This window comes from Crinia signifera, chromosome 3 (assembly GCF_055691185.1).
Source record: "Crinia signifera chromosome 3, ASM5569118v1, whole genome shotgun sequence".
Taxonomy (NCBI): Eukaryota; Metazoa; Chordata; class Amphibia; order Anura; family Myobatrachidae; genus Crinia; species Crinia signifera.
The window spans coordinates 160,911,462-160,917,129 of NC_139219.1; the positions used below are offsets into that span (position 1 = coordinate 160,911,462).

The 5,668-nt window shown below is 50.5% G+C and overlaps 1 pseudogene; it reads left to right on the plus strand.

The window, feature by feature from the left end:
- The first annotated feature begins 919 nt into the window (after nucleotides 1-919).
- On the plus strand, nucleotides 920-1,056 carry LOC146066106 (U2 spliceosomal RNA; annotated as a pseudogene).
- Nucleotides 1,057-5,668: the final 4,612 nt, after the last annotated feature.

A 5,668-nucleotide genomic window follows, 5' to 3' on the forward strand; every position in this document is an offset into this window, starting at 1 on the left:
GCAGGGAGAGCAGCAGGCTGATGCACGAAGTGTGGTGGGCGGGGCCAACCTCAGAAGCCCTGGCTGCTGCTGACTCCCCTGCTCCTCCCATCCACACACCTCCTGACTGTGGCAGCAGCTCGGCCACTACTTTCCACAACCCTGCGGTGGCAGGCTTTGATGTTACCGGCAAGCCCCCTGCGCGCGGCATCCAGAACACGGCCGCGGCTACAGGAAGATGGCCGCCGGCCTCCCACACTGAGGACATGTACTCAGTGCAGGGGGCCGGCGGCCATTTTCCTGTAGCCGCGGCCGTGTTCTTGCAGCCACGGCCAGCGCAGGAGGGCTGGAGGAGGTGGATCCAGCGCGGCCCGGCGCCAGTGACTGGGTGAGCGGCCCGGGGGGCACATGGCACCCTGCCCCCCGGCCCAGCCCGCCCCTGCTATCTGGTAATTGCTTTATTATATTAAACCACTCAACTGACTAAGTTAAGTGTGATATTCATTAAATGTAACCTTTTCATAATGTTGCTACAAAAGAGATCATTTTGAGGACTACTCCAGATGAGATAAATGCAACACCAAACACAATAACACTAAAGTGGTAATTGTTAAAACTGTGAACAATACATGAGAACACATTATGCCTTTTGCCTAATTCATTTCCATACATACTTACAAAAAGCAGCAAGGTTTTCAAACTCAGAAATAATAGGTACTTGATATTCTATTCAAATGATAATTTTTTTGTTTATTATTAACTTTGAATTCCAGTGCACACTTTTTAGAATTAATCTTTGTATTATTTGTAGTTTTTGGAACAGAGACGTCTCTCCGGTTGCTGTAGTATGACAGCATACTGGATTGCCAGTCACATTTATGTGTCTGTACATTGGGACAAAAATGGGATCCAGCTTCTCTTTACCGATCTGGTACAAAAGTTCACTTCTCAGACTTTTGGCTAAGATCAAGTGTAGTATCTGTTCTTATCAGTGGGTGCGGACTGGTCCCTGGCAGAAGAATAGAGAAAGGCTGCACTGAGTAACTGCTCCAATGGGCAGAGGGTATGGGACCCCTCATACTCAGGCCAGGGAAAAGTCTGGCTGAGTACCTTCACCCTTGCAGATGGTGGGAGGTGTTGTTTACGTAATTCCACTGGTAAGGGAGGGGAGAAACACTGGGCCCTGTAGGTGGCTCTCTTAATGGGGTTTGTAGCCCCTGAAGGACGAGACAGAGAAAAGCCCAGGCTAGTATCCATTCTCAGGAAGCAGGGAAAGGCTGGGATTTAGTAGATTGCTCCCATTCCAGAGGTTCATAGCCTCTGATGGGGAGTAAGCAAAAAGTCCAGCTTAGTACCTAACCTTGGGATGCGAGAAACACTGGGACTAAGTAGACTGCTCTTCCTAGGGGGCCTCAACCCTCAAGGGAGTCAATGGAAAAGACCAGTGGAGTGCCCATTCCCATGCCAGGGGTTGGAAAACACCTTAGGTGAAGCAGAGAAACACTTGGTTGGATGCTGACTGGCCGGCTGCCTGGAACCTGAGCTTGTACTGTGCCCCCGGGGAAAAACTCGGGGGTGCCTGAACTCTGCACTGGTGGACCTTGGCACTGTGCACTAGTATGGCACCTGCACTGTGCACTCTCCCTTTAGGTTGGCGCTGCATGTCCTTACCCTGGGCCTTTTGGCTGGGGCAGTAAAATTTTTCACACCCCCACTATGGCCTTCTGGCTGGGGTCTCTTTAATTATTTATTTATTATCCTTCTCACATTTGTCACTTTTTCACATTTTCTGTTTTTTTTTTGTTAGTTTTGTCACTTTTTTGGGCTGTGTGTGCGACCCTTATGGGCTACCCATTCCCAATGTACCAAAGTTCTCTCCTTTTGGGGAGAGTTGCGGTCCCCGAGGGCGTCCCAAAGTTGCAAGGTGAAGGGAAGCCTACCGGTGGTCTCTCCAAACTTCAGTGCGGAGGACCCACCTCCCCTAACCCTTCCAGGGGTTGAGGATAGAGGGTCTTCTCTGAGCTTCGGTGAGGAGGACCCACAATCCCTATTTTCCCATCTTCTGCCTGAGAGGGGTTAGGGGAGTAAAGGGGCTGTCTCCTTTGTGAGAGGGTCCATACTTACGTACGCCTGCACTGGGTTTTGGAACACCACTCGGGCTGCAGCCCCCCCAGGTAAAATCTGCAACTGTCTCTGTCTAAAGTGAAGCCAGATGCAGTCTGTGAGACTGCTCTGGCTTCAATATGACTGGCAGGGACTTCCTATTGGAAGTCCAACCTGCCAGTCACTCAATACAGTCCCATTGGGAATTGTTCCTTTCCTCCGGGATGCCTCTCTGTGTGCAAATGTGCAGCAGCCCCGAAATTGGGTTCTGCGCATGCGCCATACCCGGGAACCTGATTAAGCCTCCGGGGGCTGCTACAAAGGCAGCACATTGGGCCAGCACATGCGCAGCATGTATGAAGTTACTGTGCATGCACTGGCCCCTTGCAGATGACCGGCGTCCGGGATGGCGTGATGGACGGTGTGGGGATCGTGGCAGGGGCATCGGCAGTGGCTGTGGATGGGGGGGGGGGGGGTCCTGCATTGCGGCAGCCCCCCCTCCTAAATGGTAAGAGCTGCCACTGAATAAAAAGTCAGTTCAGGAAGACTTATTACCGAAGGGGAGAAAAATCATTGTAATGATTTCTCTCCCCTTTGGCTGCATGTAAATGGATGTGTTGTCATGCACAACCCCTTGCATGTTAGCGAGGGGATGTGGGTGGTTCTGACCTGATCGCTAGACTGCGAGTACATGCAGCCCAGTGAACAGATCTGAATCAGGCCCAGAGTTTGTAGCCGGAGACACCCTGGCCAGGGGCGGATTGGCCGTGCCAGATACAGTTGGACAGGCCTCAACAATGCACCTCCTACACCTTAGCAGTCCCGTAGGCTGACTCACTGCTACCACGATTGGAGCACAGCTTCAATGTGCAAGGTGACAGCTGTAAAACGTACATGGGGATGGACTGTGTATAATGCAGTGTGCTTTGTGTACTGGGGGGTGATACGGGGAGGCATACCTCCTAACTGTCCCACTTTCGGCTGGAACATCCCTTTTTTGGGGGACGTTCCTGCATCCCGCTCAGGGCCGGAAGTGTCCCACGGCAGGGGGAGGGTGGCAGTTGGGAGTCCCCCCTATCACCCACTGAGCAGAGGTGAATAGATTATGTCTATTCCTGTAGCCAGAGGGCAAGAAGCTCACAGAACCTTTGGCCATGCAGAGCCGGCCCTAGGCATAGGCAAACTAGGCAATTGCCTAGGGTGTCTGCAATGCCTAGGGGCGGCTCATGTTTACATTGGTGGTTAGTGGGGCACCCGCTGGTGCTGCCTGCCTGAGCTGAGATCAGTGGGCAGCCAGCGCACACAGTTCACACAGCTGTGCACCTTTCCTCACGCGATCCCTGAGCATGCCACTGGGGAGCAGGTGACCCACCAATGCTGGTGAGCAGACCTGCCTCCTCTTCCCACTCTCTCTTCTCTCCCCGCTCCCTCACACCCCCTGTCACCTTACCCCCTTCCCTCTCTTGCCCCCATCATCTCACTCCCCCTCTCTCGCCCCACCACCTCACCCCTCTCCTGCACCCTCACCACCCTCTCTGTTGTCCTGTCACCTACTTGGGGGTAGTTTAAAAGATTATTATGTGGTGGGACCCAGAAAGAGTTCAGTAGGACCCCAAATTTATAAAGTGAGGCGTCCCTGGGATGCCTACATTTTTGCTGCGTCAGCACGGCGATGGACAGATGGAAGAGTTCACTAGGGGGCGCCAGTGAAAATCTTGCCTAGGGCACCAGATTGGCCATGCCCCCACAGCGGCAAAACAGGGTGTGGCTTCATGGAATGATGCAATTTGTAGGCCATGCCTCTTGCCTCAGGTCACACTACAAATTTTAGGCCTGCGCAGACATCCTGCAATGGCGTTTCATAAAGTTCGGAGGTATCGGGAGGGGGTCTGTGCATAATGCAGTGTACTGGGGGTAACATTGGGGAAGGGCCGGTGTATAATGAAGTATGTACTGGGCGGGGACATGGGGGAGGGGTCTTTGTATAATGCAGTGTGTACTGGGGGGCCGCATGGGGGCCGGGGTCTTTGCATAATGAATTTGCTGGGAGGTAGCTTGTGTATAATACAGTGTGCTCCGTGTACTGAAGGTGACATGGGACAGGTGGCCTGTGTATAGTTAGAGAGAAGGGTTTTTAACTCCGCACTGAGAATTCTTTTTGTACGTCCTTCTACAGGTTATATTTTTATTTTCTTTGTTAATTTTGTACTATGAGGTTCTTATTATATTTATAAAGATATGGTGTTACCCTTCTCCTATTAGGAATTAACAATATAAGAAGAAGAAAAGGATGGAGAGTTGTAGGATGCACTCCAAAAATATACCTTGAAGACGTCCAACTGATAATTCACAATCCTAAAATTTTACTTGTATTATTACAATTTTAAAAAAGGGGGTGTGCTATTCATACCCTCTTAAATAAGATACTAGTAAGAATGTGAAACAAAGGAATAAGAAATTGTGATTATTCCTTTTTTTCACATTCTTACTGGGTTGGGTTATTTAGGATAAATCACACACAACTACATTTTTTTAAAACTGGCATATCAGGGGTCAGCAAACCTGTGAATAGAAAGCGTCGCAACTCCTTTTCCAAGCCCATAACCAGCCCATAACCTAAAAACAGAAAGTACCTTGAAAACTACAGAGATGAAGTTCAGGAGTCTGGTCACACTATCTATTAACAGGCTTGTGTGCCTCTGATATGCCAGTTTTTTACTTTTGTAGCATAGTCTTGTGCAGGGTACAATGGTGCAACCAATGGTGGCGTATAAAGATGTACAAAGCATGATTGCAGCATCTATAGACACTGATAATTGGCGTCTCTGTCCTAGCCCGCTCACACACAAATGTACACTAGGGAGGGGGAATACATACAGATGACAGCAGTGGGGATGCAGACATTCACCATACCAACACTGGCATCCCGGAGGAGGAAATCCCAACAGGTGTCAGGTAAATATACTTATCTGCCCCTGCACAACCCTTCCTGTTCACAGCCTGACCCTAACCCTCCCCACAGCCTAACCATAACCCCCCCCTCAGCCAAACCTTACCTCCTTTGCAGCATAACTCTAACCTTTCATGCAACCTAACCTTAAATCCCTGCTTAGTGCCTAAACCTTACCCTCCCTTCCCACCCTGACACTAGTGCTGCCTGGCATATTTATGATTGACACCCCTGCAGTCAGGATTCCGGCACCAGCATCCTAATTAATGTTGGGATTATGTCACATCTCCAGGGAAGGGCTGTGTAGCAGCATTAACATAAATTCAGTTGCAACTGATTCAAAATCAGGACCTATGAGAAGGGAGTATCCTGCCTCCTTTACTGACCCCGCCACCATTAGAGCTGCTTCCAGAAATGCCCCAGACGGCACAGCCACACCAGCATGCCACCCTTTACCCACTAACACACCACACCACCAGTTTGTCTGTCACTCTCTCCCGGCTACAGGCCACCACCATCTGGGGGTCTTCTCTGTAACCTCTATATCCTCATCAGCATACCATCCAACTGTACCTCTAACCCTAACCTCCTCAACACTCCCCTCCCCAGTGCAGCCTCTTCCCCTCCAGCAGCCCT